We start from the raw sequence: 25,414 nt of genomic DNA on the forward strand, positions 1-25,414 counted from the left end.
TTATTATGATGAAGTAAACTGCTCTAAAAGGCTGCTCTATAGCTCTGTTGCTGTCATCATAAACTCTGCTTCATCATTTTCAGATTATCTATAATCTCAGTTGCTAGGTATAGTGGCTTGTCTTGTAGCCAGATATTGAGGATTTGTTTTCCCATGAGTAAAGCTCATTTTACTGTTAAAGTTCTAGTGCATAATATGTGCTTTCTAAATGCACATCTGCATGACTGAGAGTTGGATCCACTTCTAGTGTAGTTTTTTAAAGTAAAAATCCTATGGTCTAGTACAGTTGTGTCCAAAACTCCAGTACTCTTGGGGTCCAACTCCAGTCTTGCAAACACATATGAAGGTGTCTAATTTTACTATTGTGAATAGTGTCATTGACTTCAATAGGACAGTTCATGGTAGTAAGGTTAAGCACTTGTGTAAGTGTTTTCAGGATTGTGGCCAATCTATACACAATGGTAGAAGGTACCTTTCTTCACATGGTTTAAATATTTCCATGTTATAATATTTTTACCCATTTGGTGTTTATCCAATTCCTTCAGAAGTTTAAATCCAAATCACAGACAGAAGCTATATTAAGCTGGAGTTAAGGTTGACAGTACATATCAGAAACTAGCCCTTAAAGACTACCTGAGCTGCCAGACCTGGAGAAAAGAACTGACAGCTGTGGCTTGTTAAGCTGTTGGGACATGAAACTGACACCTGTGCCTCCTAAGTAAGGGAAGCCATGAAAAGGAAACAAATGGGGGTGGGAGGCAGAGAAAGAAAGGGTTGTGGTTCTACTGATGTTCTCTTTAGCCCCCTTCTCAGTCAGAAGACTCCTGAACCAGAGCCCCAAAGGAAGGGAGGATGTGTTTGTCTGGCTTGTACCTAAGACTACACTGATGCCCAGAGACTAACTATGGTAAGAAGTATTTTTGTGTTTTCCCTAACTGGATCCTGGGCTGAAGGAAGCAGTCACTATGTGCCTTGTGGGTGCTCAGACTAGGAGGAAAGATGCTGGCCTGCATTGATTTGGTGGTGTTTGGGCCTGTTTTTAAAGGAAGCTGCCTTATGACTTTATTTTTCCCTTGGCTAAATGAAGGTGGAATTCTTTTCTCCTTCTTGGAACCTGACTTAAAAAGAATGTGACCCCATCCCCAACACTTTGTTAACTATGGAGTTGTGATCAGCACTTCAAGGAAACATTCTTTCCGCTACATTTCCCTAATCTGCAAAGGCCTTCACCTGTAACTCTTACGCATACAAGTACTTCTGCTTGCTACAAGAAATAACTCTGTGTCTGGGAGGACCACTTGCTTGAGGAAGGGTTGCAGGAATAAGCCTGACATTAGTAATTGCATTAAACAAGGGTTTGGGGATTAACATAACTCTTCTTTTTAAATGTGCTTGTTGCTTTTGGTTTGTTTTGGCAATCATTATTATTCCACAGTGGTGACCATTAAGAAGTCAGCATTTACCAAACAGTGGCAGCTGAGATCCTATGAAGAGTTATTTCAGCTACCACTATTTGGTAGGTATTGGCAAATGGTGTGTGTGTGCTCTCTCTCTCTCTCTCTCTCTCTCCAAAAAAAGTGGCCATGGGGGTGGGAGGGGAGGTGTCAGAGAGATAATCTACATGATGACATGGGGAGATGGAAAAGCAAGATCGTCCTGAAAGACATCATGATACCTTTTGATAGAATAAGGCTGTTAACCCCAGTATCCTGATCAAATTGTATTTGGAGTAATTCATCTGCCTCCCTCAAAGTCCCCCTCTACAGTTACAGTTGGATAGTATAGTATTCTCCACTGCCTGTCCTAATCAGTCTTGGGTTTTATTAGTTTACATAATTTTTTTCACATCTTAGCTCATAAAGCCGAGAAATGACACTTCACTCCAGAGATGGCCGTCTAAGCATTTCACTCTTGGCGTGATGAGAGCGAAGGAAAGTTATTCCCACAGTATATAAAGTTTGTAAAAGAATCATTCTGGATGATAGGTGCTCTATAAATGTAAGATCATTATCAAGATAACTATAAACACCTATATACTGTTTGGAGAGTCTTAAACTACACTTCTGACAAACTATGCTTGCTGGTAGCACTGATTTTTTCCGGGCCATTCTTTCAACCTTAGTCATAAAGTTTGTCAAGTGAGCAGTCTCTGTTAACTATTACTCAACACTAACAGGTCCCAAAGCCTTCCCACAAGGAGTCGTTGGCTACAATAAAGACTATAGCAATCAAAAAAACATGCAAAGAAAATACCAATCTTTAAACTTTTCAAGACAGGCATACAGTTCCTTAAGGGACAGAGTGATATTTAAGTATCACGCCTAGTGAACAAAGATACTAAATATTCACTGAGAGCTTCAGTTGTTAAGGCTGAATCAGGAGCAGTAAGAAGCCAAACTTTGGCTCACATCTAAGCCATCTGTGCCATGACAGTACAATCTCTCTATAACATGTACTTTATTTTATTCTTTCACTGACCTTTACTTTCTCTCTGGACTCCTACTTGCTCTCTCTAATTTTATTGGCAGGTTTTATGCTTGATTTTCCATGTGCTAGTGGGCAGCCCTTCTTGCAATCAAAAGAGCTAGAATCTCTTTCCATACTGCCACATGCAATTCCCTCTCCCCGCCCTGCCAAAAAATGGCAGGTATCCTCCTAAAACTGAAATTTCCCACCCAGGAGGCTGGAAATCCTGGGAGTTTGCATTCCCAATTCCATTGTTGGTGGGACAGTGGGTTTGCCACACCACCACCACCTGGAGGGATTTGGACCTGGAGACTTACAGATAGCCTGATATCCCTGCTGAATACAGGGTACACTGGTGAGTAGGGCAAGCTGCATAATGGCTCTGTATTTGCACTGGCTCCAAAGGCCCCACTTTCTCTAGCTCTTGGCAGCATGTCTTCAAAAGAGCTACCACTTCCCCTGAACCTCTCTTAGTGTATGGCATGAGAAACGGCTCTGGCACGGACTAGGTCAGCACTAACTCGTATTGGTGTCAGGAAGGAAAATGTAGCATAGTGGCTGGCCTACCCCCTCCAAATGTGTGGATCTAGAGCCCCGAAGAACCAGCCAGGGGCTGGGTTGTGATGTGAGCTGGGTGACTTTGAACTGTGCACATCAATCCTTGCTACAGCATCCTGTTTTTTGTTATACTATCCCATGCCCCAACCTGCTTGTTTATTTAATGCACCTGTGGATATCTTGTCTCTTCGGTTGCATGCAGTTTGAGGCAGAGACTGTCATTTGATATGTTTGTACAGTGCCTGGTACATTGGAGCCCTGATCTGGCTGAGGCTTTTATGTGCCACTGTACCATAAATCATAGATAACAAACCTCAGTAGAGTGACCTCTGTGGGGTTGGGCAGAAGAACAGGGTGTGCCCCCCAGAGCTGGAGATACTTCTGACCCTTTGGATCAAGATCTGCTGATCTAGGCTTTCCTCTGTTGCTATGAGCAGGGGCAGGGGAAGTATTTGGGTCACTGATATCATGAAGCTTGAATAGATTTCTTAAAATAATGTGAAGGGGGATTTAAGCAGGGGTGAAAGTAAAATATAGCTCTTACCGCTACGGGTCCCACTCGTGCCCCCCCTCGCCCCTTCGAAGGGGCAGGGCTTCAGATGGAAGGGCCAGGGTCAGGGTGGAAGTAAGTTACATTTCTTACCCGTACAGTCCAAACACAAGCAACCCACCTCTCCTAAATACTGCATGGATCCCTCCCATTGCATGACCTAGATATAGAAAATAAAGCTACTATTACTACTACCAGTACTGTCTGTAATAAAACGTTACTATTGGAATAAGCCTGAAAAACTGAAAACTCACTGTCACATTTTTTCTCCTTGTCCTCCCTCCTCCTTCTCCAGCCAGGCTGCCCGACACGGCTAGGCTCCACATTCCCCTGACCCCACACTCAGCAGGGGCTCCCCTCTAGCTTGTAGCAGGGAGCAGGGGGACTGGCTGAGGGAGAAGCCTCCCCAGGTAGCCTGCTGCCTGCATAGAAGAGTTTAAATTTAGCTGTTCACCCCGCGGTCTGAACTACGGGATTTGGGGCTATTTCTGGCAATCTTGTTCATTTTGTTCAGGGTTGTTGGGGGGTGGGGGGGAGGTGACCAAAGCTGGGGCAGTTCTTTTTTGCCCCCTGGATGAGGCGATCTTCAATAATATAAATTGAATATAAATGAACTGCCCCGGCTTTGGTCACCACCACCCCCAACAACCGAGAGTGAAATAGCCCCTAATCCAGGTTCAGACGGGGAGTGAACAGCTAAATTTAAACTGTTCCTATGCAGGCAGCAGGCTACCTGGGGAGGCTTCTCCCTCAGCCAGTCCCTCTGCTACAAGCTAGAGGGGAGGCCCCGCTGAGTGGGAGGGTCGGGGGAACGCGGAGCCGAGCCCCATCGGGCAGCCTGGCTGGAGGAGGAGAGGGAGAGAAACAACAAACAAATGTGACAGCAAGTTTCCCTTTTCAAGCTTTTATTAGCTTTGAGTTTGAACTTTTTGTTATGCAGCCAAAAGAGGTGACAATAAGCCAGTACTGAATGCTCGACTTATTTGCTGGTACACTACTGCACCTTTTTTCACCAGTACTCCGTACCAGGCCGTGCCGGCTTACTTTCACCTCTGGATTTAAGACCAGACAAAACAATGGCAAAGTAAGAACATCCTAAAGAATTCATATCTATAGGACCTTCCTGTCCCCAATACTCTGAAAATGTACACACGCTGCTGATTAAGGTGGTCAAAACCAGCGTAATAGCTAATGTCCCATAGTGAGCGAGAAGCAGCAACCATAAGTAATACCAGAGTATTTGGAGACCGGGAATGGTGGCTCAACTGAACAGTCTTGTATTAGCTACTCTTCAAACTTTATCTGAAGAAAAAGTATTGCAGGCTCTTTAGAGAGGAATGTAATTGTGCCTCATGGCAAGTTAAGGCGCCTTGGAATTTGTCACCCTTTGTCAAGGCAAATGCTGTTCAGCTTTGCCTTACAATATGCATCAGAGACACAGCAGTTAATTGTTCAAGATAAAGCGCATGGCAATATGCCTGCCATATCAGAGAGAAACAGACTGAGACCTAAATGGTTCCTTTGGGTAGATATAATTCATGTGTCAAAACCCAAGGCACAAGCACTAAAGCAAAAATAAAACAAAGAAAATGACTTAGTAAGGAATTTCATTCTGAACAGTTGGAAATAAATAGCTTCTCTAGATAAGGCTGTCTCGGCCATGCTTGGAAACACTGCCACAGCAAAGCATAAATTACACCTGCCAGCACCTGTGGGTGCTATTGAATTGCACCGTGTGGTGTACCTGGAATTTCCATCATTGCCCTTTCTTAAGGCTTTTGCTATAGAGAGAGTCTGTTTAACACCTGGTGGGAGGCATTGAATTGGCACACTCCCCAGCCACTCCAGAAGTGCCTTCTTCCTGTCCACCACTCCTTAGGTTGTGCTGGTCCCTTTATAGCAGCTCCAGTTCAAGGAAGGCTATAGGTTCTGTGTGCACCAGCCCTCTCTTCTTGGGGACTTTTTGCAGTCAAAGCCTTCCTCCTGGGTTTATGTTGATAGAAACCAGCATAAATCCTAGTGGAATAAGAGCCACATCTTGAATGGTAGCCTTGTCCTGTAACTGGCTACCATGAAGCTGTAATTACTTTAAAGGTCTCCGTGCTAAGCCTACTACTGGAGTTTTAGAGGGGAGAGCCTGACCATCAAGGAGTTCTGACCACCTTGAAGAAGGGATTCTTAGAACCAGATTATAACAGATTAAGATCATGCTATAGAAACAAAAAATAACCCACTCAGTTGTAACATTTAAGTTAATATAGTTCTGGGCAGGGGGGAATTCCCCTCTTGATGATGATTAGGAAGAGGATAAGAACAACAATGTTTAAATAAACTTTTCACTAGCACAGTTCAAGTCACGGGCTTAAGAGACACTGATCGTCTCCTTACAGAGCAACTCCCCCAGAAGCGAGGGAGCATTTAATTTCCTGAATGTCCATTTTAATAGTTTTGGAAAATTACTGATGGAATGGATGGGGTGCAGGGCCATCATTGTGGTGTCTGTAGATGCACAACAAGCAGAAGCTTAGGGCAGCTTTATTGCTTGAAAATGGCAGGAAGAGATGTCTGTAACTAACCGTCTGTGTCACTTATGCCAGATTATGCTATCTAGCATAAGGAAACAAACCTTTGTAAATTCTAATGAACAGAAAGGAGGGAAGAAACTGTGCGCAGTTATAATGAAGATGAACTGTTTGCATATCACACAGCTCCTCTAGTCCAGGCTTACTATCATCCCACAGATTTGTACCCGCTTAAGCTATGCTGTATCCCTCACTGTGGCTTTCTGTATAAAGTACTTTATGCCAGTAAGACTTAAAATGTGTTCTGTGTTTGGCATTCAGTTTAGTGAATCTGATCCTAATGAATGTATTGGCAGTTTGCAATCTGTTCCATAAGTGCATGCTTCTTGCACTGGTTAACTGATACTTTAGAATACTGTTACCAGGGAATGTATAAAGAGGCGAGCTTAATGAAGCACCGTAAAACATTATAGTGATGCCTCTCTCCACTTCTGGTGTTAACAGGGATATATAGTGTGTATCCTGCTGCTTGTCACAAAATAACTGACCTGTTTATACAAGGTGCTAGGTGTGCATGAAGCAGGGCTTCTCTTTTTTTTTTTTTTTTTAATACGGACAATCCTGATATTCAGGGCTTTGTCTTACACAAACGCCTATTTACCCCACCACCATCACCTTCTGTCCCAATTTTTCACACTCGCTATCTGGTCACACTTGTGGGAGCAAGATCAGGCCCAGTATCTTGATTCTCTGGTCTCAAAGGTAGAGGCTGGTTGTTTCTTATTGATTTTCAGTCCTAAGATCAGCACTTCGAATGCATGTCTTTCCTGATGTTGGATTGTGTGTGCAATTGGAAGAAAGTTTTTACCTAAATACTTTGCACAGCTGCAGCGCCTTACAATGGAAGATGTAAGCATTTTACAGACAAACAAAATGAGCTTCACAGCCTAGCTTGTGAAGCTGGTAGGCAAGTTATTACTCCCATTTTACAGACTGGAAAAACCTTCTCTAAGTGACTTGTCCAAGGTCACACAGGAATTCTATGACACAAACTGACTCCCATCACATGTTTTACCCACAAGATCATGCTTTCTTTACCTATGCATCCTTGAGTGTGAAAGAAGCAGTTGTTTTGAATCTGCAGTGAGATTATTCTAAAGTACACAATGTTTCAAGTCCTCCTTAGATGCTGTGAAGGGGTTGACTCCCCACTAGTGCCTCTTTGTGGCCAGGTGTGGCATAGCAGCTCTCCCAATCAGGAATCGCCTGCTGATGGTCACTCCAACACTGCGGTGATCTGCCTCTTCCTGTGACTTGGTCCTCTAGTCAGATCACTTGAAAGACTATCCTCTTCTGCAGTATTCAAAAAACAGCAGCATTTTTGTTTCTGAAGCTGGAGATAAACAAGAAGTGAAGGAAGTAGCTGAGCTTGTCCGGACCTCAAGACAAGGTCAGTTGAAGTGCAGTTTTAATGAGTCTAAGGCCTGGTCTACACTAGGACTTTAAATCGAATTTAGCAGCGTTAATTCGAATTAACCGCTCAACCGTCCACACCAGGAAGCCGTTTAATTCGACCTAGAGGGCCCTTTAGTTCGAATTCGGTACTCCACCCCGACGAGGGGAGTAGCGCTAAATTCGACATGGCTATCTTGAATTAGGCTAGGTGTGGATGCAAATCGACCTTAGTAGCTCCGGGAGCTATCCCACAGTGCACCCACTCTGATGCTCTGGACAGCAGTCCAAGCTTGGATTCTCTGACCAGCCACACAGGAAACGACCCGGGAAAATTTGAATTCCTTTTCCTGTCTGGCCAGTTTGAATCTCAATTCCTGGTTGGACATCGGGGCGAGCTCAGCAGCACCTGCAACGATGCAGAGCTCTCCAGCAGAGGAGTCCATGCAATCCCAGAATAGAAAGAGGTCCCCAGCATGGACAGACCGTGAAGTCCTGGATCTGATCGCTGTGTGGGGCAATGAGTCTGTGCTTTCGGAGCTGCGCTCCAACAAACAGAATGCAAAGACCTACGAGAAGGTCTCCAAAGCCATGGCACTCAGAGGATACAGCCGGGATACAACGCAGTGCCGCGTGAAAATCAAGGACCTGAGACAAGGCTACCAAAAAGTCAGAGCGGCAAACGGACGCTCCGGAGCCCAGCCCCAGACATGCCACTTCTACGAGGCACTGCATGCCATTCTAGGTGGGTCTGCCACCACTGCCCCACCAGTGACCGTGGACTCTGAGGATGGCATAGTGTCGACGGGCAGTTCCTCAGCGATGTTCGCCGATGGGGAAGATGAGGAAGGGTTTGTGGAGGACGGCGCAGGCGACAGCGCTTACAATACCGCTTTCCCCGACAGCCAGGATCTCTTCATCACCCTCACAGAGATCCCCTACCAACCCTCCCCGGCCGTTAACACGGACTCAGAATCAGGGGAAGGATCAGTCGGTAAGTGTTATAAACATGGAAACATTTATTTCTTAAAAAACAGGAATATATACTATATAAAAACTAGCTAAAAAGTTGTCCATATAAAACTATATAAAAAGAAGGTCCACACATATAGGGATGGAAGAGAAATCCTCTTGGGACACTTCCACGAAGCTCTCGTAGAGGTGCTCGAAAAGCCTCCGCAGGAGGTTCCTGGGGAGAGGTGCCTTATTTGGTGCTCCGTGGAAGCACACTCTTCCGCGCCAGGCCATCCTCACGTAAAGCGGAATCATTGCCTCCACCAGCATGGCTGCATACGGTCCTGGTCTGTGCAGGGATTCCCGCAGCATCCTCTCTCTGTCTCTCCGAGTGACCCGCCTCAGGGTAATGTCGTTCAGCGACTGCTGCATCTAAGTAGGGCAATTAGTGTACTGTTACTATTGTGAATGCTTGACTTTTACTTTGCATAGCAAAGACCTTCGTTTAACAGCCACGTGTTGGAGGCCGCAGAGGAAAAGCATACAGTGATCTTTCCCGGGCACAGCTGCGAGGGGCTGGAACAGGGTTAGACTTTATGCTTTCCAGATTGCCTTCTGCGGGAGGGCACAGCTATCCATTAACTGTTAAGCAGCCTATAGTGTAGGGCTTACCAGGCCTGGCTGATAAATGGATTCAGCTGTACCGCCCCGCTTGTCCAATCTCCGGTGCAAGACCGCAGCCACTGAAAGCGTATTCCGAAATCTCGAACTTGTCCTGAGAGCTCGTGAGACTAGGTTCCCTGTATGGTCTTGTTCACAGAAACTGAGTAGACTGTGTTCAGTGTTCGCAAACATGTATCTTTTCAAGGAAATGACTTCCTTTTTCCCATCACACAGCTGCGGCTCTTTCACGAACTGCCCCGCCATCCCCCTCACAGAGGCTGGCGCAGATTAGGCGGCGAAAGAAAAAGACTAGGGACGACATGTTCTTGGAACTGATGGCCTGCTCCAGAGCCGAGGCGGCCGAGCAGAGACAGTGGAGGGAGACCCTATGTCAGCACCAGCGCTCACACATCGAACGGGAGGAAAGGTGGCGGCAGGAAGACCAGCAGGCGACTCAAACGCTGCTTGGGCTAATGAGGTAGCAAACGGACACGCTCTGGTGCCTTGTAGATGTTCTGCAGGACCGCAGGCAGGAGGAGAGAGCCCCCCTGCACTGTATCTGCAACCGCAATCCCCCGCCACAAAGTCCTGTCCCCCCCTCACCCAAAATAACAAGAAGGAGGGGCGCTAGGGGCCGTGAAAACTGTCACTGCACCCCAGCAGAGCGCTCATGTACCACACAGCTCTGATGCCATAAATTTTGAGAAGTGCTTCCCTTCCTGGATCACCCAGTCCCAAATCCAAGTTTCATCCCCCCACTGTGTAGTTGAGTATTAAAAGTAGTTTGTTGTTATTCACTGTTTCCGTCCTGTTTTTCTTGTCAGAAGACTTTGTGTGAAGGGGGGGGAGGGGTTTTTTAATTGCATAGGACAGCCTCCATTACCAGGGTACAGACTTGGGGGCAGGATCAACAGCAGGACACACACAGACTGCAGTCACTAGGCACCAGGGTCAGTCTGGGAGGTGTATGCTGCCCCGGGTCAGTCTGTGAGGTGTATGCTGCCCCAGGGTCCTAGCGCCTGCCATCCACAAATGGCAAGGCAGGCTGCCCTTACCATGCCCTTCCACCCTAGCCATGAGCCTCTCCGATGCCCTGAGCCCCAGCAAGAGCCCTCATCCACGGACACATACTCACCCTTCCCACACACCCCTCACCCCTTCCTATGCCCCAACCCCCATCCAACTCCGTCCAAAGAGCCTGCATCCAAACTCCGTCCCAAAGACGGCACCCCTCACCCCTTCCTGCAAACCCACCCCTTCCTGCACACCCACCCGCAACCCCCCAGAGACCGCTGTAGGAGCAGGAGCCTGTCATTTCTCTAGTGTAGAAGCGGTCTGTACATCAGTGCACACCGTACCCACCACAGTCTGTGTCCATGTTTCAACCCTAGAACAGGAATTCATAATTAAAGAAAACTTTGTTAATAATCAGTGTTCCATTAACTTTATTTTAAAACATGTGTTGGAAGGGGGGAAACCTGGAGAACGGGGTATGTAACCGCAGATCGAAGTCAACAGTCACTGAAACAGGCTCAGGTTCAGCTTCTCTGTAAATCAAGTGGACAGTCATAGGTTACCCTGCTCTCCGAGGAACCTAGCTTTCAAAGCCTCCCGGATGCACAGCGCTTCCCGCTGGGATCTTCTATCGGCACGGCTGTCTGGCTGAGCGTAATCAGCAGCCAGGCGATTTGCCTCAACCTCCCATCCCGCCATAAAGGTCTCCCCCTTGCTCTCACAGAGATTGTGGAGCACACAGCAAGCTGCAATAACAACGGGGATATTTTTTCGCTGAGGTCCGGCGAGTGAGTAAGCTCCGCCATCTCCCCTTGAGACGTCCGAAAGCACACTCCACCACCATTCTGCACTTGCTCAGCCAGTAGTTGAAGAGTTCCTTCTCACTGTCCAAGGCGCCTGTATAGGGCTTCATGAGCCAGGGCATTAGCGGGTAGGCTGGGTCCCCGAGGATCACTGTAGGCATCTGCACATCCCCAACCATTATTTTGTGGTCCGGGAAGAAACTACCTGCCTGGAGGCATCTAAACAGACCAGAGTTCCTGAACACACGCGCGTCATGAACCTTGCCCGGCCACCCGACGTAGATGTTGGTAAAACGTCCCCTATGGTCCACCAGTGCTTGCAGCACCATAGAAAAGTAGCCCTTTCGGTTAATGTACTGGCTGGCCTGGTGGGCTGGTCCCAGGATAGGGATGTGAGTCCCATCTATAGCCCCACCGCAGTTTGGGAATCCCATCGCGGCGAAGCCATCTCTGACGACCTCGACGTTTCCTAGAGTCACTACCTTTGAGAGCAGTTGCTCAACGATTGCGTGGGCTACTTGAATCACAGCAAGCCCTACGGTAGATTTGCCCATGCCAAAGTGGTTCGCTACTGACCGGTAGCTGTCTGGCGTTGCAAGTTTCCAGAGGGCTATGGCCACTTGCTTCTGCACAGTCAGGGCTGCTCGCATCCGGGTGTCCTGGCGCTTCAGGGCAGGGGACAGCAAGTCACAGAGTTCAAGGAAAGTGCCCTTACGCATCCTGAAGTTTCGCAGCCACTGTGATTCATCCCAGACCTGCAGCACTATGCGGTCCCACCAGTCCGTGCTTGTTTCCCGGGCCCAGAATCGCCATTGCACACCATGAACTTGACCCATTGCCACCATGATCTCCACTGCGCGGCGTACCCTGCTTTGTGAGAGGTCTGCGCCACTCTCCTCACCGCGCTGACGGAGCCTCCTCGCCCGATTTCTCAGCAGCTGACTGTGGAAGAGGTGGACGATAAGGTGCAAGGAGTTGACAACGGCCATAAGTGCAGCGATGATCGCAGCGGGCTCCATGCTCGCAGTGCTGTGGCGTCCGTGCTGTAACCGACCAGAGAAGGGCGCAAACAGATTTCCCGCCGGCGCTTTCAGGGAGGGAGGGCGTGATTGACGGTTCAATGACGACAGTTACCCAAAACCACCCTCGACACATTTTTTCCCCCAGCAGGCATTGGAGGCTCTACCCAGCATTCCAATGGGCAGCGGGGACTGCGGGAACTGTGGGATAGCTTCCCACAGTGCAACGCTTCCAAAGTCGACGCTGGCCCCGTTAGTGTGGACTCACAAAGTCGAATTAGTGTCCTTAGTGTGGATACACAAATTAGACTTCATAAGGTCGATTCCACAAATTCGAGTTAAGTAGATTCGAAATAGTCTTGTAGTGTAGACGTACCCTAAGACTGAATGGGTAGGTGGAGAGAGAAGGAGGATTCCTGTTTATATAAGCCAGTGGTTTTCAACTTTTTTCATTTGCAGATCCCTACAAATTTTTTAATGAAAGTGTGGACCCCTCTGGAAATCCTAGGCATAGTCTGCAGACCCCCCGGGGGTCTGCGGGCCACAGGTTGAAAACCACTGATCTAAGCTATTTTGTCCCTTCCTGCTAAAGAGACTTTTTAAAAAAAAGAAAAAATCATAAGTGTTTTTAATATTAGTCCTATAAAATATTTTAAATTCCACTCAGAGGGCAGAGTAACACATTTTCATCAAGATGCCAGCTTGAACCATTAGGAGCCTTATTTCAAGTTGTACATAAATATCAGCCAAACAACATTACGATGGCGTGGAAGCTTTTTCACGGGATATAAATTATTTCCTCCCACTTCAATCTGCCAATGTAACTAAGTCACAATGGAGAACAATGCCTTATTTTTTTAATGTAACTGGTTCCATTTAATTCAAACAGTCCCCTCATTACAATATAGTTAAACAATACCCACATCCTAGGGAAACAAGCAACTGGAAACTAACATCTGCTGTAATACATTGGCAAAGGCTGAACTTAATGGTTGCCAGTATCTAAACAGATGTCTGGGTTTTTGTTTTTTGTTTGGGGGTGGGGGAGAATATATTAAACTTTAACTTTAAGCAAACTTATACTTTAATTAAACTCTTAATTAGCATTATGTGTTCAAATAGCTTTGCTCTCAAGTACACATGTATTCCTCTTGTGTACAGTTTGCTGGAAAAATATTAGCAGTTAAAAGGACCCTATTCCCCTTAGGAAGTTTTGACTTGAATATTTGTCATCTAAACTGGCATGAGGAATCTGCAAAGAGAATTATGTTGCCAAGAATTCTCTCTCTCCTCGTTCCCCCTCCCCCCCCCCAACTTATAGGAAAAATATCTTAGGTTTGAAGTTGCTATTATACATTAGTTAAACAAAGCCCCGACAAATTTAAAAATGTGGGAAATGAACAGTTAAGGGAAGGGATGCAAATATTCAGATCATACAATCAAGTAAATGAGGTTTGGTGTGTGTGCGTGCAACTGTCCCCTCTCCATGCAAAAATTTATTCTCATCAAGCCCTGACCAAAGATCAGCCCCTCCCCACTCCATCATAGATAATATGTATAAAATCTAAAATGTACGGGCTACAAACTCTCTATGCAGCATACACACCCCATGAGCCCCACACACCCAACCACAGGTCATTCTTTGGTCAATCCACTCATTGTTAGACACTACAGCATGTTGCCTCTTACCCTCCCATATATAGTTTGGCGACTGTTCTTCCATCCAAACTGTTCACTATGGACAAGAGATAATGTATTGTCACTTATTCTCCATATAGTATCTTGCAAACCTCTTTCTGCCTCAGCTGTGAGGCATAAAACCCATTTACCTTCCCTCATTGGACTACAGATGGCACCGGAGAGGATGACGTATATTCAGTATTTTGAGTATGTCAGCAAGTTACATGTTGTGTTTTGTCTTTGTAACAGTTTGTTTTCTGTCTGTGATAATGTCTTAGTAATTTACAATGATGTGTAATTAGATTACCTCCGACTCTGATCAAGAGAGAATAACGGTGGTGAATGAGATCTGTTACTTCATTTAAATCTCTGGAAATAGAGATGGACGAATAGAATCCTATACCTTGAGGTGGTGTTGTCCATTCCCTTGTTTTTCTGTCCATAGAACTTCAAAATACTGGGCATAGTTAACGAACAAACAGTACTGTGCAATGAAAAATGTCAAAATATGATTAACAGTTCTATGTCTCTTAACTTAAGCAGCCTTTCTTGCCTCTTATGACAAGAGTGTATCCAATCAATGCAGACTCTGTACTTTACAACAGAGCTAGATCTCTAAGATCTAGGCTTCATAGGTTACTTTTTGTTCCTCATACAGACGTCTTATCATAAAGGAGTCTTGGTAAGATGAACCTAAACAAATACAATGAAATCCTATGTGTGAGGTTCCCCCAATGATTTGTCTTCACAAAGTAGATTTCCCTGAGCCACTCAACACCCCTAAAACATGTCTTAAAAAAAAATCCTCTCTGATTTGAATCTCTCTAGCAAGTGTAATGCCCTGATTGTCTTGTAAGAGCTACTGAACTGACTTCCTATTCATTTGCTGCCATGTCTGTTCAGATGATTCTCCAGCACATCATGAAACCTAAGGGGGAAGAAAATTGATTGGCAGATATACCCTTCAGTTAAAAAGGAATGAAGCCATGAACCCTAATCATCCTAGTATTATTCATGATAAATGCATTGGCTGTGAGTGTGGAATCCATGCAGAATTTTTCCAAGTGACAGTTGGTCCCTTATATTTGGTAGGTATTATTGGTCTTGTGTTTGTAATACATTCTGGGACACAGACAACAAAACAAACTATTGTGTTTGGTGTGTCTACCATTTTTCAGCACCATTTGTGATACTAGTACATTGATTCTACTGTGCATGGGCTTCTGGTGTTCTAAAACCTCTTAAATATTTGCATTTGTGTAGTTTCCCCTCAATCTACATAGATCAAAAGCCACAGGGCTATTTGCCTCCTCTTTAGACACATGTAACACCACTGACTTTAGTGAGGTTGCACAGTGTAAAGGGCAGAATGCTCCCCACCCGCACTGTAAATGAGGGAAGAATTTGGCTCAATACATTTCAAATGTCACTCTTTCTATATACATATAGTGATTTTTAATAACCTAACCTCCTATATTTCTCTTCTGATTTGCTGTAGCTGTTTGATACAGACAAATAATGAAGTGCACTATTAAATCAGAAAGCAACAAGTCACCAGGATGGATCGGGTAGTATTTACCCAAGAATTCTGAAGGAACATAGACATGAAATGGCTGATCTGCCAACAAAAGGTGCAATCTTCTGTTAAGATATGATACCTATTGTTGAACCCATCCTGGTGAATTGGTTGAAATGCAATTGAAGTTATGGGGAAAAACCTAGATGAACCTGATAGGATAAGGACAAACCAACATAACTTCAGTAAGAGAGAATCATGCCTCTCCATTCTACCAGAATTCTTTGTGTCAGCCAAAAGTGTATAAAGGAGACCTGGAAGACAGACAGCAGAAATATACAAAATAGGGGTGGAGAGATGGTAAATCACTCCAATTTATGCTTTCTCACAATACAAGAATAAGGGAACATGCAATTAAATTGAAAAGCAATATATTTTAAAACAGAAAGGGTGTGTGTGTGTGTGTGTGTGTGTGGTTTAAAAAAAAAGTATTCATTACCATAAGACTTTTCACTGAGGCCAGGTGATTAGGAAAACTGTATAAGATATGCCCGGAAGGAAGAGGGTTTTATAAGCCAACTACTATAACTGATGGGACTTTGGAAGGCATTTCTGTGGGAAAGCTATTTAATCATTTATCCATTGTTCAGTATTCCTGCACATTCCTCTGAAACATCTGATACTGGCTATTGTTGGAGACAGGATACTAGATTGGATAATACTTTTATCAAATGAATGTGTTCAAGTCCTTATGTGCCTATTAAATGCCAGAAAATGTTTGCCCAGGTGTTTTATAATCCTGTCACTTCCCTAAAGCGAACACTAGCCATTCTTAATTGAATAATTACCCAATATTAATTGAAGCTCAAGGCCACTGAACATAACTTGTTGTAATTCCCCAACCATCATAGGGAGGGAGTTGTGCAATGTTGTGGTTGTTTACCTAAAGCAATCTTTGCTAGATAAACTTATAGGCAACTGCAAAAATGGGCTGTTAAGAGTAATCTGCAGTAACATGTCTTACGCTAAATACCTTAGTTTGATCATGGTGCCTAGCTGAGTTAGTAAAAAGATGTAGCAGTTTGGGACTGCTGTATATCTTGTACAGGAAAGATATAATTTACCTGACAAGGGATTAAGATTATAGCTGTAATTGCCTCACATAGTGGTTTCTCAGAGCACTATGTTCTGAGCACAATGCTATTTGATATTTTTACCAGTGATAGAAGATGTTATAAAATTGTGGTAACGCTTGTGGATGATACTGAGTGGTGAAAAATGACAGGCCACTTTTATACAGCACAGTCTGCTATATCTAGTAAACTGAGCATTCAAACATGCATTAATACAGCCACATACAAGTTCATATTTAGGAAGAAATAATGTAGCTCATGCTTATAAGATGGGGGCTGTTTTGTGGAAAGCAGTGATTCTGGAAAGGACTTGAGGTCACGGTGGATAACAGCTGAACGTGTGCTCCTACTTTGATACTGTAGTTAACAGGGCTAACATGATCTTTGGATGTACGAGCAGGGAGGTGATATTGTGGCATGCAGCAACACTAGTGAGACCATTACTAGAATACTGCATCCCATTTTGGTGTCCACGCTTTTAATAGTATGTTGAAAAATAGAGCCACAAGAATGATACAAAATAAAAATGAGAGACTTAAGAAGCTCCATCTCTTTAGTTTATGGACAAAAAAATTAAGAGGTGACTTGATCAGCCTATACTTGCCTACCTGGAGACAAGATTTCTGATTGGAGGAGGCTCATTGATTTAGCAGACAAAGGTATAACAAGACCCAATGGCTGAAGCTAGAGAAATTCAAACTGGAAATAAGCCACATGTTGACATTGACGATAATTAACCATTGGGACAGTTCACGTGGTGATATAGATATACTGGAGGGTAGGGATAGGGTCCAGAGTGACCTAGACAAATTGGAGGATTGGGCCCAAACAAATCTGAGGTTCAACAAGGATAAGTGCAGGACTCTGCACTTAGGACAGAAGAATCCCATGCACTGCTACAGGCTGGGGACTGACTGGCTAAGCAGCAGTTCTGCAGAAACAGACCTGGGGATTACAGTGGATAAGAAGTTGGATATGAGTCAGCCTTCTTGGCAACAAGGGCACACTGCTAATGGTTTGTTGGGCTGCATTAGTAGGAGCAATGCCAGCAGATCAAGGGAAGTGATTATTCCCCTCTACTCAACACTGGTGAGATCACATCTGGAGTATTGCGTCCAGTTTTGGGCCCCCAACTATAGAAAGGATGTGGACAAATTGGGGAGTCCAGGGGAGGGCAATGAAAATGATTAGGGGGTTGGGACACGTGACTTAAGAGGAGAGGCTGAGGGGACTCGGCTTGTTTCTTCTGCAGAAGAGAAGAGTGAGGGGGGATTTGATAGCAGCCTTCAACTACCTGAAGGGGAGTTCCAAAGGGGCTGGGTCTAGGCTGTTCTCAGTGGTGGCAGATGACAGAACAAGGAGCAATGGTCTCAAGTTGCAGTGGGGGAGGTCTAGGATGGATATTAGGAAAAACTATTTCACTGGGTGGGTGGTGAAGCACTGGAATGGGTTACCTAGGTAGGTGGTGGAACCTCTGTCCTTAGAGGTTTTTAAGACCTGGCTTGACAAAGCCCTGGCTGGGATGATTTAGTTGGTGTTGGTCCTGCTTTGAGCAGGGCGTTGGACTAGATGGCCTCCTGAGGTCTCTTCCAATCCTAATCTTTTATGATTCTATGTGGTGGATTCTCTATCACTTATAGCCTTTAAATCAAGACTGGATCCCTTTCTAAAAGATGTGCCCCAATCCAACCAGCAGTTATTAGGGATTGATGCAGGAATTACTTGATCAGGTTCTATGGCCTGTTATGCTGGAGGCCAGACTAGATGCTCATAACATTCCTTGCTAGTCTTAAATTCTATGAATTACTATTTTGTAACCAATCTATAATCCTTATTGCAAAAATACAAGGCTTTAGTTTACTATATATATAATATATATATAATGATAAAATTTTACTTTGAACTGTCCATTAGACTTTCAGATTGCTGAATTAAGCTGCAAAATTGTAAATCATAACCTTTCCAATGATACCTTACAAGACCCATCGTGCATACAATATGTTATGCCATATCATGAGCATAATTCTATAAAGGATATGGGGTGTAACACCACACATCACCAGATTTTTTTTTCCAAAGCAAGGGTACAACCCTGAAACACTTACTACATGTGTAGTTCTTAGGACTGTAATCCCACTGGCTTCAGTGAGATTAGAGTATTAAATGTTATACGTGGTTTACAGGATTGCTCATGTCAAAAACTTCCATTAGTTAAAAGACTTTCTAGTTCAACATGAAATGGCATAATTAGCTCATTAGAGAACTACTTGCATTTGACCGCTGATGTCAGTGTCTATGGTGGATGTCAAACTGCTTTTTCATTCTCTAGCTATGCATAACTCTTATGTAGACTACTTTTTTTCCTGTGGAAAAATTTGTTTGATCTTTACCAACATTTGACAAAAGTTGTTGTTCAAGAAAAATTACAACACAAGAATCTTTTTACAGATTTTCATTGTTCAGTCAAAGTTGCTTTTTAACAAGTGTTTTTGTGTTGCTCTTAATTTCTGACCATCCTCTCTGTACTAGGAAATGACTCATCTAAAGAAGCAATTTTCAGTAAAAAGTTAATAAAATTAATGCATGGACTTATTAATACACTCATAACTGAAAACAGCTGAAGGAATCATGGTCAAGCCTTCCTGAAAAGAATTAGTCTTGGACAGATTAAACACGGAAGCTTTCAGACCAAGGCAAATATTTCAGAAAGTTTTATAAACTTTTATTTTAAGGCTTATGCTTACAATTCCTCTGCAGGTACTGTTTTAGAAACCTCATGTTACCAAGGAAGACAGCTTAATTCAAGATTGCAAGGAATTCTGTTAAGGGGTTTTCTCCATGGGAATATTTGTGCTTTTCTCTGGCACAAAGTTAATAGTTTTTTAAAGAGGTGTTTAAAATGTCTGCAGTAAGTAGGAGACAAGAAAGATGTAAAGAAAAGGAAATGTGTAATTCGTCAGGAGAGTTCAGAGGACAATGCTACATTTCATGCCTGCTGCTCTGGGAGGGAGGTGAGCAGTGCCTACACCACCGCAGCAGAGGCCTCCGGGTGTGGCAGGGGCAAAAGAGTAGCAAGCAAAGCTCAGGTCGGGGTCAATACTTAGGGACCCCCTGTCTCTCTTGGGAACCTCTGCTTTGGTTAGAGCCCCAGATTGATTTAATCTGTTCCTGCTTTAGGGTTGTTTTAGGACAAGAAGTTGCCTAACAAGCATGGGCTCTTCTGTATAGATTTCACTATAGCTGTCTGGACACCTGTAGTCACTTGTGAATTGCATAACCTACGTCCTGTGACTTTCTGGTACTGCCTACTGTGATGGAAAGTACCTCACCCTTCCAGTGAAAGGGTTAACAGGTGCTAGAAAGTAATTGGTGCACATGGAGGGAGAGCCAGGCCCAGGTGGGAAGGAGCTGGTGACTGAATGAAGGATGAGTCCCTGCTGAGCAGAACAGGGTGACTAATAAAGGAGAACTTCAAAGCAGTAGAGAGGCAGGGAGTCAAGGGGGAAAGTAAGGTTTGGGGTCCTTGCCTGAAAAAGAGCACTGGCAAAGGGCCAAGGCAGACACTGAAGAGCCACAGAGATGGACTGAGCTACTGAGTCACTTGACACCAGGGAGGTAGCCTGGAGTGGGTTTCCAGAGGCAAGAGATATGGACACCTAGAGAGCATTGGGGGAGGCAGACAGGAGCCAGCCCTCCTGGGAGATGTAGCTCAGTACAAGAGCTAGAAAAATGCTGCAGAGAGTCTGTGGAGGAGTGATCCCAGGAAGGAATTAGAGGCAGGCTGAGGGAGCAAGGAGCCTGAGGGAACAGACCTTAGCTGCTTGCTACACGGTCCCTGGACTGGAACCCAGGGTGTTTCCTTACTAGCAGCTGAGAGGTGGCATCAGGGCCGGATTCACGGCTTTTTTTTTTGTCATCACTTGGGGCAGCAAAAATGCTGATCAGCGGCACTTCAGCAGCACCTCTGCCGCCGCTGCTTCATTCTTCAGCGGCAATTTGGCAGCAGGCCCTTCTCTCCAAGAGGGACTGAGGGACCCACCGCCAAATTGCAACCGACGAGCCGGATGGGCTGCCCCTCTCCGTTGGCCACCCCAAGCACCTGCCAACGGAGCCAGCCCTGGGTGGCATTGAGAGCCCATAGAGCCCAGGGTTGGGCCAAAGACCCGGCATAAGGTCACTGGACTATTGTTTCATGGGATTTAGTTGCCCAGGAAGGGGTGGGACTAAATGTGACCTGGCAGAAGGGCCAAGTCAAAGGAAGACGCAGAACACCACAAGATTGGAGCAGCTGAACTCTAAAGGGGGGAAGAGCCTACTACAACATGCACTGCCACAAGTGGGTGCTCACCAGCTAGCGAGTCACTCTTCTGCATCCAAATACCAAGTACAGCAACCCCACTTCTCTTTGCAGCATGCACTTTTCAGGGAAACATCGGTACATCAAAGAACCCAGCTGAAGAGCAGAAAAGGGGTGGAGCATAGTCAATAAACAAGAGTAGCATGCATGGTACAAACAGGGAACTGATCCATCACCTGTTGGAAATGGGATTGCATCAGACTCTGAATGAATGGCAAGAAAAATCTCCTCAGAGATGGGAAAGGCACAATAATCAGATTTCTCAGCTAATCTCTTCAGAGTACAGTGATCTATGCACCCTACAACCAGTTCATTTACTCCTCACAAAGCTGTTGAGTGAAATATGCTGTCTTATAAAACTGGAGAATAATGGGGAGGGGGAGACTTTTTACCTTTTTGGTATCATGAACTAAGTGAAAGACAAATTATAATGACCTCTGAAGTCTATAAATCTACTGATACTAATGAGACTCAAGCAGAATGATCTCTCCCCTTTCTTGTTTTTCTCTCCCTCACCTTCCCTCTTTGTTTTTCACACCAAAAGCTCATTTACTAGCTTTCTTGCTGGCAGAATCTGCTGGGTTTGTTTCTTTTCCATGCATTTTCTTCAAAAGACCTGAAATGTCACCTAGGGGTACATCTTAACGAGATGTTCTTGTCTTATTAATGTAACAATGGGTGTTTTTAATTAGAAAACACAAAGTACCATGAGCCTGTCTCCACTCTACTCCATATTTACCGGGAGACATTGACATACTCTCCCAGACTCATTCTGTTAGGTGTGCAAAGAACTGGGAATTCATTTAGAGAGTTTTGGGTTATGTAAGCACAGGCAGAGATTTGTTCTTGGAGACTGTTTTCAATGTTTTTTTTCCAGATATAAGTTCAGAATAGATAACTTTCAAATATCTCCATGCATCTTGCATCTACCCTGGAAACAGTATGAATTCTTAACGCCAGTAGAGAATTGGTGCCTAGGTATTAGAATGGTGCAGGTTTGAAAATCTTTACCGTAACAAAGGAACATAAGTTAGGAGCCTAACCTTCACTGCTCCCACAGACCTCCACATATTGAGTTATTCATTTTTGCACTAATTTATAGAACAATAAAAGCATTGACCCAGTGGGAACACTTGGGTGCTCATATAACCCTCTAGTGAATGTGTCACAGGTCCCTATCTGTCTTTGATTTGCAGAGGATGTGAATATGTTGCAGCCCCACCTAGCAAGCCTTGGTTGTCAAGCTGCTGCAGCTCAAGCTAATACCTGCACTTTGAAAAGCTGGCAGGAACCTAAATATGGGTTTAGGAACCAGTCTTTAGGCTCTTATGTACGAAACTGTTGGCCTAGATTGATAGCATTGTCTGTGCTTATACTTGTCACTAACATTGGTTTAGGTCAGGGTTTCTCAAACAGGGGTCTCCGCTTGTGTAGGGAAAGCCCCTGGCAGGCCGGGCCGGAGTGTTTACCTGCCCCGTCCGCAGGTCTGGCCAATCGCGGCTCCCACTGGTCGCAGATTGCTGCTCCAGGCCAATGAGGGCTGCTGGAAGTGGAGGCCAGTAAGTCCTTCAGTTCACGTTGCTTCCAGCAGCCCCCTTTGCCCCAGAGCAGCAATCCGCCGCTAATGGGAGCCGCGATCGGCTGGACCTGTGAATGGGGCTACACCTACTATCGGCCGTATCCGGCGATCGGATCGATCGGGATATCGATCGCGATTCATCTCATCGCAATATATCGATCCCCGAATCCGATATATCGCTCGACACCAACACCCCACTCCGCGCGCGCGGCGGCGGCGGAGATGGCCCCCACGGACATCGATCGGCGATGTGGCGGGAGTTATCGATATAATATAAACTTACTTCAGCCTTATATTCACGTAGCTGAAGTTGCGTATCTTATATCGATTTTTTCCCCTTAGTGTAGACCAGCCCTAAGTCAGGTAAACACTCAGCCCCGGCCCGCCAGGGGCTTTCCCTACACAAGTGGAGACCCCCGTTTGAGAAACCCTGGTTTAGGTGGTCCTCTACTGTGGAGAAGAAAAGATTAAATTTATAACTGGTGTATGTAACAATCAGGATTATTTATTTATTTGCACTGAACCTTAAAGTCTAGAGGACTCTGCCAATCTCCAGCTGCATAGTGTGAAGCAGAGTTGCTGCAGACTTGTGAGGAGTGCTTTCATGGAGACTTGTCTTAATTTTATTCATGGGTTTTTGTATCTTCCCCTTCTTTCTCCTCTTTCTCCCCTCCCCCCCCCCATCTAAAATACTTTCCTCTGAAAGGATATGGTTGCTGTTAGTATGGGTGAAAACTTCACAAACATTTTGGCTGTGGTTCTTGCCTAGTGATTTTGGCGGCCTCAACTTTTATTTGCCTAGAATGAGACCATTTGTAAGAGTTAATTTTGAGAGTCGCTTCGTGGCAGTTTTTAAAGTGCCTCAAGTTGGGCACTCAATTACTAGTCACTTGGGCTTAGGCTTTCAAAATTAGCCAAGGACCTAATCCTGCAACCAAGTCACACACAACTTACTGACTTGAGTGAGATGCCGTTGTGTGGAGCACCTTCAAGGAGACCCCCTAAAGTAAACTGTATTTCTGTAACATAAATGAGCCCCTCTGTCAATTCTGAGTCTGCTCTCTTCCACCTGAGATGGAGTTTCATCAGTATAAAAGGAACTACCACAGGTGTGAGGGCAGAATTAGCCTTACAATATCCCATTTACTTCATGCACATGAGTCATGTTTGGAGAAAACCAGATTGGGTCCCAACTCAGCAAAGAAATTGAAATGCTGAAATACATGTTGATAAGTTGGGGGACATAACATAGAGGTTCTTCATGGGTCTTGCTTTGTGAGGTCACCAAACTTTTCTCCACTGAGAGTCCTCTGCAGAGCTAGAACATAATTTTCCAGAGAGTGACTAAGAATCTCAGTTTCACAAGCACATGATGTACAGTATGCACTGCTTTAAACAGTTAAGGCTAGTGTGAAGTCAGTCTTGAGAGTTTTTTTTTTGGGCATGATTCATGTGTTAGGCTGGGTTGTCCATGATCAATTTACAGCTAGATCAAAAGATAACCCCCCCCCCAAAAAAAAAGAAATTGGAGAAAGTAAAGTGGGGGCAAGGACATGCTCACCTAGAAAACTGGTCTATGTATGATTGATTGAAAATAGGGGCAACATAGTGCATAGGTGAAGGACCAAGTAGGTCGAGGTGCATACATTATTTATGACAACAGAATCTTAAACTAAGCACAGCAAGCAGGAATGCCTAATGTGTGTTCTAAAAGATAAAACACACACCCAGACACTGACACAGTTTTTCTTTGTAAAACCTGGGCTCCTGTGTTGGTGTTTTCATTGGCAGCAAGAAAATAAATCTGGCCTCGCTCTAACTTTTTTTTAATTCCACAGAGCATTTCCATTTCGCTGAGTGCCAGTTGTTACTAGGAGAAAAGGAGAATAGTGGCTTGATCCTGCACACTTTTATTTGAATCTGTAGCTTTGACTCGTGTTCTGATGAGGCTTTTTTCTTTTGGCTATACATTTGGCTTCAGCAGGATTACTTGCATGAGTAAGGCTTGCACAACTGAGCTCTTTGAGGACAACCCTGAATATCGTAGACCAAAATGACCTATTTATGCTATAAAGCTGTAGCACTAATTCTTTCTGGATTGTACATTACACATAGCCACAAACTGTCTTAAAAGAACATTCTTAAGATTGCAAAGTCAAGCACTCAGTAGTTTAAAAAAATTGCAGAATTAAGGTTGCCTGTGCATGCCCCCTTGTGCTGTATACTTCGATAATCTTTAATTACAAGATCACATACTATTTTTTTTTCCCCCACACAGGATCCCTGCCCCATTCAGTGCATGGGATAGACTGTGCTCTGGTGGTGAATCAGCGTATTGTGAAGGAGATTGTCTGTCTGTAGGACCACTGCTTCTTTTGTTGCAGAAGTTGGAAGGGGTGGAGAGTGAGGCAGGGTGTTGCAAGAAGAGAAAGGACAGTTGTCTGGTTATGAGGTTGAGTGCTGCCTGAAGATGTGCACTCTCTTGCTGCCTCTGTTGCAGAGTTCCTATGTGATGCTGGGCAGCTCACTCAACCCTGACTTTTAACAGGTGGTCACTAATTGTTTCTCATTTTCTGGGTGCCGAACTTCAGACCCTAAGGTCTGACTTGCAGAAGTGCTGAGTGCACACTGCTGCAGCTGAAGTCCGTGGCAGCTGGGCTTTCAACATATAAAGTGCTATATAAATACTCCGAACAATCAGATCCTAGGTGTTTCAAGTTGGACACCCAAAATCAATGAATACTTTTGTCCTTAATCTTTCTGTGCCTCAGTTCCCCATCTGTAAAACAAGACAGTGTTGTGAAGACGAATATCTGTGAAGCATTGAGACACTAGTGATGAGTACCGTAGAAAAACCCATACAGGAAACTAATAATCCAGTCTTCGGAGCAGGGTTTGAATAATGTGCAGTAAATAAGACCTGGAGCCCCACATGCAGGGCCGGCTCTAGGCACCAGCCTAGCAAGCAGGTGCCTGGGGTGGGGAAAGGGCGGCTTCCCGGGCGGTCTTTCAGTGGCACGCCGGCGGCAGCCCCTCCGGTTCCCTATTCAGCGGCAGGTCCCTCTTCCTCTTTGAGCTGCCGCTGAAGAGGAAGAGAGGGACTGAAGGACTCGCCGCCAAAGAATGAAGCAGCACAATTGAGCTGCTG

General features: G+C 44.9%; 1 long non-coding RNA gene across 1 annotated transcript in view; it reads left to right on the forward strand.

Moving 5' to 3' along the window:
- Window positions 1–775: 775 nt before the first annotated feature.
- The window catches only part of LOC120402104, a 45,738-nt gene continuing 21,099 nt past the window's right edge, over window positions 776–25,414 (forward strand). The window contains exon 1 of the long non-coding RNA XR_005596984.1: window positions 776–907. This is a non-coding gene — a long non-coding RNA (uncharacterized LOC120402104). The remainder of the gene's footprint in view (window positions 908–25,414) is intronic.

The sequence above is a fragment of the Mauremys reevesii genome, linkage group 3, assembly GCF_016161935.1.
Source record: "Mauremys reevesii isolate NIE-2019 linkage group 3, ASM1616193v1, whole genome shotgun sequence".
Lineage (NCBI taxonomy): Eukaryota > Metazoa > Chordata > Testudines > Geoemydidae > Mauremys > Mauremys reevesii.